This window comes from Blennius ocellaris (assembly GCF_963422515.1).
Source record: "Blennius ocellaris genome assembly, chromosome: 16".
Classification (NCBI taxonomy): Eukaryota; Metazoa; Chordata; class Actinopteri; order Blenniiformes; family Blenniidae; genus Blennius; species Blennius ocellaris.
In genome coordinates this window covers 15,906,657-15,925,157 of record NC_137665.1, presented here as the reverse complement: position 1 = coordinate 15,925,157, position 18,501 = coordinate 15,906,657, and the positions used below count along the sequence as shown (strand labels likewise).

The 18,501-nt window shown below is 40.0% G+C and overlaps 1 protein-coding gene across 1 annotated transcript in view; it reads right to left on the bottom strand.

Moving 5' to 3' along the window:
• Positions 1-18,501, bottom strand: part of asic2 (acid-sensing (proton-gated) ion channel 2) — a gene marked incomplete at both ends in the record, with an annotated part of 432,576 nt that overhangs the window by 299,828 nt on the left and 114,247 nt on the right. The window lies entirely within an intron of this gene.

Below are 18,501 nucleotides of genomic sequence, written 5' to 3'. Positions count from 1 at the left end.
GAACTAATCATACAGGGCAATAGGAGGAATTTGCATTTTGACAATACTGTTACAATTTATAATTTTAGTTCAATCATAGTTTGATTACCAGCCTTTTTGTGTTGGTGTTGGCATGTTCCCCGCGCATGCTTGGCTTATTACAGGATTGTTGATTTCCTACCAGAGTCGAAGGTCCAGTTTACGTGAAGATTCAAGTGAAACAACATAATTTTTGCGATTTAGTTTCAGTAAAGTTTCGCGTTCACGTGGCAACATTTTAAAAATTGTCTGTTTATATGGAAACGGCAGAAAGGCTGAACATGATGTAGTTAGCATGCCAGACCATGAGTTGTAAACAATACCAAAGGTGAGTACAAAGACACTTGTATGGACAGGTAACAAAGTTGAATTGCTATTACAGATGACTATAAATCATCCACTATAAATCATAGAAATCAACTATAAAACTAACAAGTCCCAGGACACTATAAACCAGGAGTCATGACATTCTTGACCATTGTTGTTATTGTCCATCTTCCGAACATATGATTAGTTTATTTAGTGTGAAATGATACATTTTCCACCCTATGAAACAATTATGTATTTGTATGTGGAGAATGTGAGAGAATGGGTATATTCACATACACACTCGATACATTATTGTCTTGAGAGCGATGAAAACAGTCCGTTTCTCTGCCAGAGGTTTTCTTTCAGTGGCAGCGAAATGTGTTTGTAAATGTCAGACGCAGCAGACGTGCTGCTGCTAAAAGAGTTCATGCCAACACTGAGAATCCGAGCTACACCATTTTGTTTTTTTTATTTCCTCTCCCTTTCTGCACCTCGTTCTTATTTTCCTCCAGTGTCATAATGTTGTTTTGAAAAGAGGCTGCGAGCACCAAACGTTGTCATGAAATCTTGAACAAATTGCATTCACATTCCTTCCCTCCTCTCTCTTTTTACTGTCAGTTTGTTCCTCAACATCGCGCAAATAACTTCCACTCTTCTCCCGTCCCCTTCAGATCTGTATGGTAATAAAGAGCAGAGACACTCCACGTCTGTGGGAGGCTGCCGGCTCTCACGCTCTTTTCAGAGCTTGTTTTAATAACACCCCCATTAAATTCTTAGTTAGTACACAGAGATTGAAATATGACATCGATGAAGCTGTCGCAGCTTCTCGCTCGTGTTCCGTCAGGACAAACAGCTTCTTTCAGTTAAAGCGGCAAAACCACAGATACATAGTGATGCAGGGGCTGGCATTCTGGACTCACGGTGGGAAAATCGTAAGTTCAAAAAGTAAAGTTCAAGTGGAGATTAGATTCATTCTGTGGTGCAAAAGCATGTGTTTGAGATTATTTAGTGTGAATGTTTCAAGGGACAACTTATCTTCACTTCTTCCCAAGTCAGGTGGGATCAGCTCGAGGGTGCTGTGGCACTAAGGCCCCGTTTATGCAATGTTTCAAGAGAAAATGTTTCTTTTCTTCCCATGTTTGTTAAAGAAAAGTTTTGCATTTACACGGAAGTGACAGAATGACAGAACTATGCATTTTAATGTTGGGGTGCTGCTGGTTGTTTTTGCAATGAAACCACACACATGCACACTGAGAGCAATAGGCTATAAACATTAATAATGAGAATAAATTGATTTTCGAATGGACAGCTGAGATTGCTACTCTGGATGACTTATCTATAAAACTACCAAGTAGCAGCTGGATATGGACTGGGAGTCATGACACTCTGGAGCCCGCCATTGTTGTGATTGTCCTATTACTTGTACAGAAGCTGTTATTTTGGCCATGGTGTGCTCAGTGGCAGGGTTTCAGAAAAGGTGCCATTTACACTGAAACGGAGCCCGAGTGTTTTCAAAAACTTGTATTTTTGCTTTTTTACATGGCGATTAAACATAAAAGCTCCAACTTGGGAGCCGTTTTCAACAAGGTGCATCCCCCCCGTGTTTCCATGAAGCTTTTTAACAAAACTTGTGTTTCCAGTGGCTACGAGCACCATTGTTGTGTAAATGGTCCCCCAAAAAGCAATGAAAGTTTTGTGTTTTCATTTGAAAACACACAACATGCGAGTGTGTGTGAGACTGTATCGCTCTCTGTTTGCCTGTTCAAATTGTAACTTGGATGGATGGATGGATGGATGGATGGATGGATGGATGGGAAATCAACTGAGTTGTGTAAAGGTAGCTGATATTTCCAGTTAAAAAATTATGATTATTGTGCATTTATGACCAACCAGCAAGTGATGTGTGTCACAGTTGATGCAGCTATGTGTTAAAAAGAAGCACTTGTTCAGAAGAAAAAAACAGTAAATTACTCAATTTGTGAAGAGATCAAACCTGAAATATTTGATAACAAGCACACAGCGTTGTTGTCACAATACAATTACAATAATAATTGGTCCTGAATTGCTGCTTTGAGCTACATATTATGTGCCCTGATTTAATTGTGCCTCTCCTACGTGAGTGTGGATACAGTTTAAAAAGCAGAACCACTGAAATTGAAATATCTGGATGTGTGCATGAAAATCATCTCATCATGGCTGTCTGTTACTTTGCTGGAAATGTATTAGATTGACACGTCCTGTTAATACGGGATGGGCAAGAAGACGGCGGCACTGAAATCCCACAGCTTTATTCTCAAAGTAATGAATTTCGCCACAAGACATTGGAAACTGTAGACAGGCCCTATCAAAAAGGATTTTTTTTTTTTTGTTCATTCCCACTGTTGCCCAGAGGGGGAAAAAACAGAAGGGAAAGTGACGGGAGGAAACTAGGCAGGGAGATGCCGACAGAAGCATCCAGAGAGAGTAATGACCGCTGTTAACTGGGTGCCAAAGCAGCTGCCAAGGAAGATTTCATTATTACAAGAAAACAAGCATTAACAACTGGAGCAAACCGCTGATAGTTATCGTGTTTTCAGTTTCATAAAAACTTTTTTTTTCCTTTTCCAACCACAGATATTGAAGTTTTCAGAGTGGGTGGACTAATGTCTAGCAAATGGGCGAGAAAACCTCAAATGCTTAAAAAAAAACCAACATAATATTAATGTGTAAATTAATTGTGGTGCATTTTGAGCTTGGTGTAGAGCAGCTGTCTACTCCTGGAGCTCAAACAGGACCGACATGGCGACTCAGTCACAACCTTTCTATTTTATTACCAAAACACATCAGTGAAGAGTATTTTTTGAAAACTAAGCTGCGCAGTTGCTGAATCTGTCCTCATTTTGGTTTCACTGCAGCTCATTTAGACATTTTAAGAAAATTTGCGATGCATCGGACCACCGGTCCCCATGCCTTGTTTGCATAACTGTAGCAGGGTTCTACTTTATTCATGTGTGCTCCAGGTAAAGGGTTTGTCTGCAGAGATGGAGGCTGCAGTGACAGGGATGCAGACACAAACTATTGAGGTCCGGGGCGATACGTAGCGGCGTGGCTTGAAACGCACCGCAATGGTTTTCCCACGAATGGGAGGCGGGAAAAGTACCTTTATTCAGGTTAAATGCATTAAAAAAAGATTTAGAAGATTATTCATACTGATGGATTACTTTCTGCCCTAGTAATAACACACAGAGAAAATACTCCTTCATTGAAAGGTCCCAGAAAAGTCCTCCAGTGACATTTTTAAGCTGCGGTAGTGCAGCACAGGTAGCTGCAGACCATCTTTCTTATTTATAACATGGATGGGGAATATTTGTTTAAAAGACGAGGTCTCACCCTGCAGAAAGTGCAGCACTCAGTAGGGAAAATATTAAAAAAAAACAGCCATGGCAATAAGTTCAACAAATACTGTACCTCTGATAAGGTCAGGATCTCAACTGCTTATAAGTATTTGCAGACAACATGTTCTCCAAAAAAACCCAACAATATTTAGAAAATAAATGCTTCATTCTTCTCCATTGTTCTTTTTGCTTGAGCAGAGGAGAAATAAAACAGCTTGGTAGATCAGGAAGCAGTAATATCTGGCTCATGAGAAGCAAAGCTGCTCCATGACAGGTCGTATATTGCTGCAGATGTATCAAACGTGTACAGAGGTCACATTTCTGTTCTGCATGTGCTGGCGACAGCTTGCTTCCCAGCTGTTACCTCACACCAACAATAGCTCACAGCTAATCCTGACAGTGAGTGAAGGCAAGCTTCTCTTTTTTTCCCCACTCCACCGTTGCATCGGTGCATCAGACGCCCTGACAGGCCAGAGGCGCCGTGCCAGTAGAGTCATCTCAACTCATGCCCGCCACCGTCCGCCATGTCTGCAGCTTATGCGGGGGGTGGGGGGTGGGGGGTTGTAATCGCTGCACTTCCCTCAACAAACCCCCCGGTGAAGCAGGCGTGATTGTGTATTGTGTCTGAGCAATTGGCTTAAATTGAGATATCAAACGTGTCTGAGAGGTTCAGCACTTGAGAGAAAAAGAGAAACGTGAGCTGATTGGGTTGGAAAACATGCACATTCCCAGTGTTTATCAGGCAGCACGAAGAACATTTTCATTTGAAACAAATTCACTGAAGATGAGTTCTTCAGAGGGATCATGACCTGCAGTTAAGCTTGTGATGTGTGATACCGCTTATTATCTTATAAAAACCACAGCTGGTATTACTGAAATCTCTGAATATTTCATTGCGAGTTCAGAAAGAAAATACTGTGTTATTCCCAAAGTTGGAAAAGCTCTCTTAACACAGTGTTTATTTATTATATTCATACACCTGTGTGAAGCTTTTATACAGTTAAACCGGCTTTATGTTGTTTGTGTTGCATAAATAAATAATGTGTTGCCCTTCTGTGAAGAAAAAAAATACTTTTAAGTAAAGTATAAGATCAAAAACAGAAACTCTGGGACGTGCAGCTACAAAATACTGATTGGATTGTCAGCAACGGGTCTCATTCGTGATGTTTAACAATGCTTACACGAGAAAATGGAATAATAATTCTGACTCTCAGTGTGCGTGTCTGTGTGTGTGTGTGTGTGTGTGTGTGTGTGTGTGTGTGTGTGTGTGTGTGTGTGTGTGTGTGTGTGTGTGTGTGTGTGTGTGTGTGTGTGTGTGTGTGTGTGGCTTCAACAAAACCAACCAACAGCACCAACTTGTGGCCTGGCACGTTAATAACATCATTACCAAAATGTTGTCGTGAAAATGTAATTTTCTGAAACAAAAACGTGAAAACAATAGGTTTTCACATGCCATTTGTCCGTGTTTGTATTTAAGTGCGATCAGTCAGCTGACACTACAGTCATGCAACAGTTCACCACCAGAAGGGGCTAAAGAGCTGTCAGACAGAAGCCCCCTTCAGCAAAACAGTGCTTCAATAGACCATAATGGAGAGAATGAGACATATTCACTTGCCACGCCAGACAGCGACGGTGAGAGGACGACCCTTCCGCCTGGCCTTACTGAGCAAGCAAGGCCTTCACTATCATCAGCATATTTGATGACGATTGTGTGATCCTGGGTGGTGACACAGCCGTATGCCAAGGTCAGTCCCACCTAGCTGAATACACTTTGTTATATCCGATTGTTTTCTGAGATTAAAATTTTCATTCAGTCGACAGGGAACCTTACTCATGAACATTTCAGGTATGGATAATTGATATGTATCCAATCCCTCACTATGGATAAGTCCATCTAGAAAAGTTTGTATTGCAGAATTATGATGTGGTTATATTTGCCTTCAGAGACAAGCAAAAGCAGTAGTAGTCCGTCAGTCAATTATTCATATTTACACTGATAATCTCAGAAAAATCAACATGCTTTATTCATTCAACCCTAAATATCCTGAAGAACTGGAGAGAAATGGAAAATATTTGCAGAAAATAAAGCTGGACCGACATAATGTCAAGCATTACTGCACGGAAAACTGCATTATACCGTTATGTTAGAAACTCATTACTTCATGGCTGGTTTATTAATGGATTCACTGCTACCTTAGTGCACAAAAAGTCTCCTCATTCGTCACTACTTTATGTCTTTTTGATGAGAAGTGTGATTGCCAAGGGACTACTTTAGACAGTCAAACACAAATGAAACTGGCAAAGAAAAAAAGATGCATAAGACAGATCGCTTAGTACTTGTCAGAGGTAGAAATCGGAGACAAAAAAAAAGTCAATTTCACTGGACTGAAATATTAGATGTGAAGTTGCATCAGATTTGTTGCCAGCGATTTCTAACAGAACTGTGGAGAATCGGTGCAATTTCTACTAACTACAATACAGGAGGCTGAGCAGAGATATTCAGCATCACAATGCTGACTGCACATCCAATACTAGGTAAACACTCAAATCTATCTTTGTGGTTCAAGCAGGCACAATCTCCTGCAGTAATTCCAAAGGGGGAAAAAACCAACATGAAACAGTAGCAAGTTGAGATATGTGGGATTTAACAATGAGATGCTGCATAATACTGATCTTTTCCTCAAGAGCTCAAACTCTAAATAAAACTCTAACTAAAAATAAATTAAAAGAACAAATGTGGGCTGCTCAAGAATGTCTTAGTGGATTATTTTTCAACATACTGAAGAAAGTAAGAAACTTAAAGTAAGTAACTTTAAGTCACATCAGTTAGTTAAGGGAAGATACTCTATGGCTATCAAACATATAGCCTGGCAAGAAACTCCAATCTGGTCCTACAAACCACCAAGCAAATTGTAAAGATTTTATAGAAAATCTTTACACAATTTCAGACACAACACAACACTGAGACCCGAGCTGAGGCGTCAGTGATGTTGCTATTAAATATAGCTACCTACATCTACGTTTCAGTCTGTCTAATGGTCACCTCCATCCCTGCCTGTCCTGATGTTTCACCTGTTAGTTAATTAAGAGTTTAGGCTTCTGTCTACCTAGAAACTGCATGATCAATCTTCAATCTGCCAGCATTAAAGCCAAAACACATAAACAAGTGCATGGCAAGTATGTAGTTTAGCAGTTCAATTGCAAAAAGTGTAGACACATTACTTCTATTCACTCTTTCAAATAACAGTCGTTTCCCTCCAAATACCAGCAGCAAGCAAAATGCATTTCTATTTTCAATTATGAGCACATAATTCAAACAGACCCATGTTAATTTAACACATATTTGTTGGTTGACTGCAAGATTGTCAAAAGATCATTACGATATAGTAAGGCTCCATTTACACGCCAACGTTTGAAGTAAAGAGGTTGTTTTTGCGTTGTTTTATTAACACAGCAACATTTTGAAAACAATGTATGTTTACGTGAATACGGCAGAACCGATCAAAACAATGTAGTTAGCATGCCAGGCCATGATTAGGCACTGTTTGATTGTATTGTAAAAAAAAAAAAGAAAACCACACACACGTGCACACAGAGAACAATACGCTATAAGTATTGACAATTGGAAGTACACAGCTTCGTAAGGACAGGCAACCAAACTGGATTGCTATTCTGAGGGACTCAACTATGAAACTACTAAGTCCCAGAAGAACTGCGACTGGAAGTCGCATAAATCCGTCATGTGATTGGACACACAATATCCTAAAGTTTTCAGTTTTCACTCGAAAACGTTGTCGCATAAACTTCTCGCCGCGCAAGAGAATGAATCTAATGCAAAAGGACTGATCATTTTATCAATGACAAGGTTTCTAATCAAATGCACAATGGTCAATCAACTGCACGATAGTCAATCCTCTTGTCTATTGCCAAACAAATAGAAAATACAGCCAATCCTCTAGTCAATCAACTACAAGATAATAATTAGTTGCAGTCTTAACGCTAATGACTATATTTACACGATACAAATTGTTGGTCTGTACACAATCGGTTTAACAAGGATGACTCTTACCGTCTACGTGTTATCATCAAATATCCATCTATTATAATCCACAGCAGTGCAGCTATGCCCTGCTGAGAAAGAGATATGTAGTAAGATTATCATAATAAAGGGCTTTTTTTCCAAGCTACTAATAAGACAGGCTGGAGGACTACTAATGACCCAATAGCAACTGCAATTATCCACAGATTAGTTCACTGTTAAAGGTTCCACTGCTCTGTTTGCATGCATCTATGCACTAATGAGAGATTGCGGCTTCTTTACTTGTGCATTATTTAGTATCATGTGACAAAGTCGGGTAGCAGAGTCGTGCTGAGGAGGATAGCCGCGCTTCATAATGATCAGTCAAACACGTCACTGGGGTTCTCAGTAATAGTGGCAGCACCCCGCCGGGGTTCACAAAAATCTGGCACAAACTCCGTCTCATTCCCTCAGCCTGCTGCCACTGCTCTTCTTTCCCCCCCCTGTCTGCCATCCCACTTACTGTAGCTGTACAACCATTTGATGCAATAATCTTTTCTCTGCTCTGATCTGAGTCACACACCCTGTCAAAACGTAAAACAGCCATCAAAGCCACCGAGCCACGTCCCCTGCCTCCAATGTCGACTCTCACTTCCCTTCCACAAGCAGGACCCGAGTCTGCCCCGGCAGGTCTGCGCTGTTGTCTTCTGCACTGCTTCATTTCTTAGTTACTATTTTTCCTGTTTCGAAGATGAAAACAGGGCAAGAGTTTGGTGTATATTTCTCGCAGTAGGACTTAACTCTCCGATGGTGTTCCTCTGATTTGTTTAAAGGACAATGACAATGTGACTCAATTATTGTATGAGTTCAACATTCTTTAAATGCACCGCTCTCTTTGTCTGTGTGAACAGGCAAAACACAGTTTTCCTGCAAACGGTAGCTCCTAGTTAACAAAACGATGGTTGGGTTTGAAAGCTTCCTGAAAATAAAAATGCACAACACATTCTTTTTCCCGTCACGTAAACAGGCCATAAACAGCAGGCCGTGCTTGGAAATACTTCAAAACTGTAAATGCCAAGTTTGAATAAAGAAAATGTGCACTGCACTGTGTAATGAGGGGGTCAAACTCAACAGAGGTTTAATCAACACTTTGTTGCCACATTTTAATCAGATAAAGCTCACCCCCAAAAAAATTCCCCAAGAACAAGAGCCATGGATTTTTTTCCAATTATGAACAATGCAACAGTCGCTGTGATGAAATGAATCCATCACAGAGCAAATTTCCCCAAGACTCGGATCTGAAAATTTTACAAAACCAGCAAAAGTAGTTTTACTACTTTATAAAGTTGTCAATGACATATGATTAATTGAATAGAAATTACACTGTATGAAGGCTGCAACACGTTTTTGCTTTTTTTCCCCAAAGGTGTCAGCTTAATATACTCAGATCAGTTCACATCTTCATACTAAGGATTAGAAAGCATGATATATATTGTACAATTGCAGATATACTCTATCTTCTTGTGTGCCCCCTTTGTGCCAGTACATGTTTGAAAGCCATTAACATGTGGGATGCCATTCTCATACTCTGTGGCTTTATTCATATACAACGTTTATAACAAGTAGATTAAGTGTAATTATTATTTAATGTTTGTCATGAGTAATGAAACACATTGTATTTTTAACTTTATGTTGGGGAAAAAAAACAATAAGATATAAAGATGTGGACAAGAACTAGAAAGGAGGCAACATAAGCCAGATGTGTAAGAAAGAGAAAATGTGTTTCAGCTGCATGAAAGTCACAGGCACACCCTGATTTAAAAAAAAAAGTGTAATGGGTGCTGAGAAAAGTGGAGAAGGTGTTGTGAGCATTAAAGCCAAAATATGAAAGAAAATGTGACAAAAGACCAGAATGAAATCTCATCCAATGCATGCAGCGAGCGAGGCCACCTCCGGATTGGATGAAACACAGAGCACTGCGTATCGACAGACAGGATGGAGAATCTTCTCCACGACTCCATGTGGGAATCAGCATGCTCACAGCAATGATGACAACTTAGAATTAGAAACTGAAACTCTAATGAAAATGTGAATCACTTAATCACAGCCCACTATTCTATTCACCTGCAACATAAAAAAAACACCACTTAGTCATCAATTGGCGTTCACTTATTTCAAGAAATAAGAATGATTTTTGTATCATACAAAGTGAAAAATTGTTGTACATGCAAACACAATGTCAAAAACCGTGTCACTGGCTTAGTTAAAAAAAAGTTAATCTGGTTCAGCAAAACAATGTTATTTCTGGATTCAGCACATCAAAATTACTCTAAATCAGATGAAAAAGCCCAGACAATTTTTTTGGCAGTGTGATCAATGCTAGTGAGCCTCGAAATGCTGCCAGATTTGCAATTTGCAAGTTGTATTTGTTCAAGAATGTTGGACAATAAACCTCCAAGGAGATTTTCACAGAAAGAGAGATATGTAGAATGATTATCATAATATTATCATATTTTCACTGATCCCCTGTCTTGTTTTGATTCAGCGCCCCCAGCTGGAACGGACGGGGACGAAACATCAGAAACATAAATATCAGTGAAGACAAGTAAGATGATGTACAGAGTTAAAAAACAAAAAACAAAAAAAAAAACGTTTTGATTTGGATTCTTTGGAAAATACTGGTGTCTTTCTTTTGTGACTGATGCATCTCCCGACTGCCAATAGTTGGAGGTAAGTCCCTTTGTATGCTGCCATTAGAGGTCAATTGGAGTTTTATCTTTTATCTCATTGGTTTGATCTGTCAGCACCCTTTTTTTCATCCTGACATATTTTGAAGTACTGGAAAACATGGTGCTTTATGTGGTAAAGCCACAAGTTAATGCTTTATTTTTTATTTTTGAAGTCACAATGAGCTCCATTGTCCATCCTTCTCTTTTTATCTCAGCTTATTAGTCTCTCTTTCAACAGGACATTTGTCAAATGTAGCAAAAACAACTGTTGTCCATCAGTTCATAAAGCAATATACGATCAGATCGACAATCAAGCACAAATTTCTGATATATACAAGCCAGTTTGTTAGTCTGTCAAACATGGCTGAGTGGGAACATTTTATGTCATATGACAATGTGAATCCAGAATTAGAAATGTAGAAGTACAAAGACTCAGATTCACATCCAGTAGTAAAGGCGCAGCAAACTTGTATCCTTCTTGGCTTTGGACAATATGTGAGCAAATGTTTTCTTGGGAGGAATCACACTGCTAATGTACACGGATGCCGTGGCATGCCAACTGTGGAATCTTTAATGTCAGCTTGCTTTTTCAACATGAATTGCACCACAGTGCACACGGGAGCTCATTCACATCTTCGCCCATGCAGATGTGTCACTTTACAACCACCCGGCTGACATCAAACGCTCACAATCTGCCAACAGAGGCACTTTCATCAAAGCACTGACCTTTCCTCACTCCACACCCCTGCCGTCACACAAACCTACCCAGTGTACTCCGACGCTGCCTGACATTTATGGACATGCCACAAAGCTTTAAAGACACGCACACCAGTCTGCAGTGGGGAAGTATGAAAGAGAAAAAGAAATCGCAAGGTAATCATCGTCGTCACATGGCTGTGGAAAAGGCAATAAGGGCTCGCGAGACCGTGGCTTTGCAGTCCGAAAAGAGAAGAGGCACTGCAGCAGTGAAGCTGCTGTGTCTCATCCCAGCAGGAGCCAGATGGAGGACTGTCACCTTTACAAAGTGCACCGACCTGAAAAGGACCTCTCATTGGCCCCGATCAGGTTTGTATTTAGCCTTTCTGTTTGGGGCAAACATGGCTAGTTATACCTCTATTCACATTGCTGTTGAATGCATTCCTTTGTTTGGCGCACACCTTACGAACCGGCAGGCAGCAGCAGGAGGGAGAACACACCGCTTCAAGTCGAGAGGCAGTGCAGCAAAACTTACCTTCATTTACTTGGCTGACACTGTTATTATTGTGTCAACCATCACTTTCCCACCTCCTCTCTGTCTGTTACGGGCTTTGATGTCAGAAAATCTCCCAACACTACTTTTTTTTTTTTTTTAAGATATTGTCTCCTTTACCGGAGAGGCGCTTAAATCCCGCTATTCAATTCAAAGACAGATTTCAAAGAGAGTTGATGTCACCAAAACACCAGTTTGAGAAGTAGTAAATACGGGGAGTACGCGAGTGGAAGGAGATCAGACAGGAGAGGTGCAGGAATAGAAAAAAAAATCTAAAGAGGCATCATAGTGTCTCGGGCTCCAGCATACACAGTATACAGCCCGAGGTCATGCCTTTGTGCTCCTACCGTCCAAACGCAACAGCGACACAGTCACTCTAATTAGGCGCCGGAACATTTCCCCCCCCCCCACCTTTGCAGTAAACACAGACGATAGCTGACATTTAAAAACGCTTGCATTATCTGGCTCGGTTTTCCTTTCACAGCCTTGTTTAGCACATCAGTAAGTTCTCACTCTGACTTCCTGTGTTTTCTCACACCATCGTCTTCAGAAGATGAAGAGGCAAAAATATCGATTTTCACAGCACAAAGGCCTTTGAAAAGCTCATTCTGGTGTCTACATTTTGTATTCCTCTACAATAATGTGCAACTAATCTCAAAGGTGTGAAAGTAAGTGCAAATAGAGTGTCACTGGACCTTAAAGTGTTTGTACAATACTTGAGAAATAATCGGTTTGCAGCTAGGATTACTTCACTAAAACTGCAAATACTAAAATATGTGTCCAAATCTAACTCATTCACTTTTTACACGTGTCCATCACATCAAGTTATTTCATATTTTGGAGGGAGAGAATTAGTAAATCTAAACTGTGTGTGCGCGTACACACACACACACACACACACACACACACACACACACACACACACACACACACACACACACACACACACACACACACACACACACACACACACACACACACACACACACACACACACACACACAAAAGGGGGGAAAAAAAACTCTCCACTGTGTCTCTTCACATTGCTGTTAAACTTTTTTTTTTTTTCAGATTGGCTGTCTAATACTGCCAGTGATGGCCTTTGGTCAGTTGACAAATGGGAAATCCAAACCTGTATACCGTTGGGATGGCAAATGTATGGTATTTTTGAAAAGCAGTAATCTGACATTTACTGCTGGCCCACTTCTTCCAGGGGAGATTGCAAGTATATGCTATTATCTTTATAATCAACCCATATCAACCTCGACGTCCCCATCCCCTCCTCTGACAACCAACTTTCTTTCTGTCTCTTAGCAGTCTGACTTAGTGTTTGGTCAGTACCAATCACAGACTCCCTCTGTCTGTCTGCCTGGTCAGGCCTTCAGGGGCACAAACTGAGCTATAACGAAGTGTAGAGATTGAAAGAACGTTTGTTTTTGCATGTGCATTCAAATAACTTTTAATGGCAGAATCATGTTTGTGTGCGTATGTTAAATAACATCATCAGCACCTGATTAGGTTGAGTGTAATCACTGTCAGGCCACAGAGTGCAGAACAACATCAGCACCGCCACGGCCTGATGGTAATGAAACAGCTCTGACAACAACGATGAAAAAGTATGATTTCTATCTTCTGTAAATCTACGCCAAAGGTCACTTTAATTAAGGTGGAGTGCAAGAACATTATTACAGAAAAAAAATCATTATTTTCTGGATTTAGAGTATCTGCAGCTTTGAGTGAGTTGCCACTTACTATTTCCAATTCAGCCCAGAGTCTTTTGATATGATTCTACTATAATTACTAGACTCCCATTACAATACATTACAAACATGTGCCAAATAACTGATTAAATGCAGTGGTTGCAGCAAATAACCAACTAATTAGTTACTCAATAGGGTAACTATTGTGTTAATATTGTTCACCTTAAATGAAAATATTTAGATAAAGTCACAAAGATCACTGTCATAACGAAAATGTTAATAGACAACAACAATGGCAAGAAGATAGCAACAACATTAACATACTGGAGTTGAACAACATTCAGCATGAAATTTAAAAAGATATGATTGAAAATGCTTGTGGAAGGGCAGAGCTGGTTTCGATCTGCATAAAATGGCTCTTAATATGTGGAGGTAAGGTTAACAATGAATAGGATGGGTTCAAAACAAGATAATTTCTCCTCGGGGATTAGTAAAGTTAAGAAATTAAATCCATCCTGCCTGCACAGGAGCAGGCTCTGAGCACCAGAGCCATAGAAGCCCAGATCTACCACACCAGACAAGACCCAAGGTGTAGACTGTGCAAAGAGGCACCTGAAACAATCCAGCACATAACTGCAGGGTGCAAGATTCTGGCTGGGAAACCATACATGGAACGCCATAACCAAGTGGCTGGCATAGTGTACCCAAACATCTGTGCAGAGTATGGTCTGGAAACCCCAAGGTCACAGTGGGAGACACCCCCAAATGTGGTGGAGAATGACCGAGCCAAGATCCTGTGGGACTTCCAGATACAGACAGACAGGATGGTAATGGCGAACCAACCAGACATTGTGGTGGTTGATAAAGGGCAGAGGAAAGCCGTGGTGGTGGATGTAGCAATACCAAGTGATGGTAACATCAGAAAGAAGGAACATGAGAAACTTGAGAAATACCAAGGGCTCAGAGAGGAGCTGGAGAGGACTTGGAAGGTGAAGGTGACAGTAGTGCCCGTGGTAATCGGAGCACTCGGGGCAGTAACCCCCAAACTGGAGGAGTGGCTACAGCAGATCCCTGGAACAACCTCGGACATCTCAGTCCAGAAAAGTGCAGTACTTGGAACAGCAAAGATACTGCGCAGGACCCTCAAGCTCCCAGGCATTGGGAGGGAATTTATATATATATATATATATATATATATATATATATATATATACATATATAAATTCTTTCATATACCGACTTATTCATCCATCGATCCACACTGACAAGTAATTTCTCTCAGATTATAGTTTCTTTCTAATAATGTCAGAATTAGAAATTGTAAAAAAACAAAAAATCGTCATAAGTTAGTTAAGATTTTCACAACTACAGTTTTGGATGCTAAATGCTGAAGCTAAAAATAAGAGCGACAGAGGGTTTCAGCCATTAATATAAAAAAAAAAAACAACAACAACAAAAAAGCATTTTCAACAATGTCTCAAATTCCAGTATAATTGTAATTCACAAGTGGTCACACTTTTACAAGTGTTGAAATTGTATTGAATGTTTGTTCTGCATCATGCTCACATGCATTAGTTTCACTCGAGTGTATGGTTCCGCACAAGAAGTTGTTCTGCAAAATGGATTTAGGATTTTATGCCCATTACCAAATTGCAAAGACATGCTTCATACATCTGTCAGTATTTCACTACAGCTCATTTATTCCTGGAAAGAAAAGGAGTGTCCAAAAGAACACAAATCTACCAGAGTACAACAACAACTCCAGCTGTGAAGTGAAGCAGTGAGAGGGTGTATCTGACAAGCGCAGGGAATACGATCTTGTTTACCAGCCTTATTAAAAAATGATATCTTTTCTCAAAATATGGAGGGAAAACTAGAATGCAGTGACTTCTTTATCAATCGAGGGATGTGGATTCAAATCCAGTGAAACAGGCTCCGGAATAAGTAGTTCTATTCAACCAGCGAATGCATTCAGTGATGGAGCACACTCAGGATTTTCTGATGAATTCATTTCAGGAGACTAAACTCTGAATAAATCCAGGTAGAGTCATTGAGCTTCACACAATATGTTATCAGTCTCAACATTAATCTCTCAAATGAGCTGTATTAGCATTTGAATTAGCCATGAGGTAATGACTGACGGAGGAGAATAAAGCAGATGGAGAGGGAGGATTTTAAGGACCCAGATAGGATGTCAGATGGAAAAATCAAAAAAGAAATCACAATTATGGAGTGCTACTGGAGCCATGTGATTAAATCTGAAAAAAAACCAACAACAACGACATTGTAGTGGTTTGTGTTTTATCGTTTTATAGTATAACTATCTGTCCTCATCTTCCCCCCCGTCGCTTTGAAGAACAATTTTTGTCCGTCTCTGACCCGTTCTACCTGAAGCACGTTACACCTGAAAACATGTCCAGACTCTAAAGGCAATATTAAGCAGTCGTCAGCCATGTAGTTCTACTACAAAGAAAGCAAAAAAAGAAAAGAAAAACAGCTTCAGTTTGACCTGTCTTTCCCCCCTTTTCGTTCACTTACATAAGGCCAAATCAAACATTTCATCTGTGCTTCTCACTTCAAAGGCGACACAAATGTAGGAATCATTTGCTGTTTTAGGAGCATGTTTTGTGTCTCCCGTGGCTGTCAAAGGACTAAAGAACTAATCCCCCCCCAAACATTTTAACTTTTTCCTTTTTCAGCTACTCTGTCAACAAAGAAGAAAAAAACAACCTCATTTAGATAGTGAGGACTGAGCGGCCGTTGGTTATAACTGAAGAAAACACTGACTCTGGGGTCATCTCAGTGTACGTGCACATCGCATTCCAATATCTGATTTCATAAAACTGAAGAGGGTTGAGACAATTCAATAGGTTCTCCGTTCCCACCATTAAAACAACATATATGGATTGTATATATATATATATATCTACCACTATTTTACCAAGACTATCTGCTAACCACCCCCACACCTTGTTCTTGTGTGCTTTGCATGTTCTTCCTGTATGTTTTATTTTCTCGACATACTGCAACTTCCTCTCACAATCCAAATATAAGCTGTCTAATTGCCACGCCGGCTGTAAGCGATCTATTAGTGTGACAGTTTGTGTTTGACCTATTATCATCAGAGGTAGGTTTGCACCGATGCATGCAAACTCGTAAAAGATTGCCACAATTACAGCAACTATTTAAATGCGGACTGGGGTTTAAAAAAAAAAAAAAAAAAAAAGGAAGACAATTTCAGCATTTTACAGACTTTCTAATCCTCTGTTGATGCAAACTTTTCTGAAATGAACTTGCAAAAGTGCTACATTTTCACTTGAAACGTGTAAATGGGGACTATAAATATGCAACAACAATTAAAACAACACTGACGCCAAGGTATGCAGTGGGATTATGCTGATTGCTGATCCAATAATATACAAGCGATTGAAGGGGATGAACAATTGATTTTACTCTTAGCAATATGATACTGTGTTGCCTTTACGTTTGCATTCACTAGAAATAGATGGAGACCAGTATTCAACCTCTAAACGTAATCAAATCACCTTGTAAAAATGCATCCAAAGAGTGAAACCAGTTCAGGATGCGACTTATTCTGTCCAATATTAGCAGCTGTGGGCTCAAAACCAATCAACCCTTATTTGTTAAAAGCAGAAGAGTGGCCATGTACTACACAACAAGCAGAATGGATTATATGTCTCACTTGAATTATCATCTGATTCTTATCTCCATTTATGACGTATGTGATGTAAGTGTAATTCGCTGCGCCATCACAGCAAAGAATCGAAAGACTGCACCTGCAGGGGGCCGATTGGCTTATCAGTGATCAATACCAATGACTCGACCATGGCTCCACCAAGTAGCTCTTGAAAGTGAATGAGATCCACATCATGTGTGGGGATAACAGCAATGTCTAACAGCTCAGGTCTGACGAACAGTGCTACCAGCAACAAGCTACAAAAGACAATTTTCTTCCGTAGCCAACAAAAGCACGTTATTAGCCGAGCAGCAGCTTGGAGGACTGAGCTGTTAATTTTCCTGGTTTCAGACTCTCAGCTTTATCTGGTAAAGAGAGCGATTAGAGGTCCAGAGGCCAGAAAAATGAGTCTTTGTTGCTTCCACTGGGAATTGAAAGGGACAGATAAAGTTCTCCTGTGTGTTACACAGTATTAATGAGCGCAACAGACGGAGATAAAACTGGAACGTGTTGCCGTACTTGCAGTGCACGAGACATATTTGTCAAGCTTTTATGTCGCAACAATTTCAAGCCAAATGAAAGTCACCAGAACATATTGACAACTCTGAAGTGGAGTTTTATTAAAATCTGTGGTACACTGGTTTGCACTTGCAGACAGTTATTAACTTGCACTTCAAGATGGAAGTGAACCCAGCTGCCCAGGTATGAAATTGTCAACCTTCATCCTTCAATGAGAAAATCCAACAGCGTGTGTCTAAAGGTTTAAATAGGAAAAAAAATACGTTTTTAAATCCCCAGCATCCAAGGACATGTGTGAATCTTCTGTGCCGAGTCAGCAGTGTAAATACAGGAGTTATAAATTAATTACATGGGCACAATCTGTCAGAATACACTGAGGCAACTTTTTCTTATTATTTCTGAACATGGCACAAGGTTAATATACTGTTCCATACAATATAGATCTAATAAATATCACTGAATAAATATTACACATCGAGGTGTTTACTGAAAATACAAAGTTTTCTTCTTGGGGAAAATAAATGAAAACTGAAAATGAACCCTGTTTAAAGTGGTGGAATGATATTCAGGACCATCCACGCAGAGATGAAAATGTTTCAGTTTACAGAAAGTTGATTGTAATTGCAGGCTGATTCAAGAGATGTGTGGCCACGCAAAACCACTTGTACAATTTCTGGAAACTTGAAGGAGCTAAAGAGCAGGAGTTGGATGAAAGGATGAATTCCTGTCCTCAATGATAAAGGTTCCTCACCTAACCCATTGTTGCTTTACTTTTGTAACTGAGAACTGATAAAACGGTATACTTCAGTAAAATAAGGGGAAAATATTGTTTGGGTGTTTTTTCCTACAAAGGGTGTAATGTTTCCCACCTTCCATGTAAAATAAGCA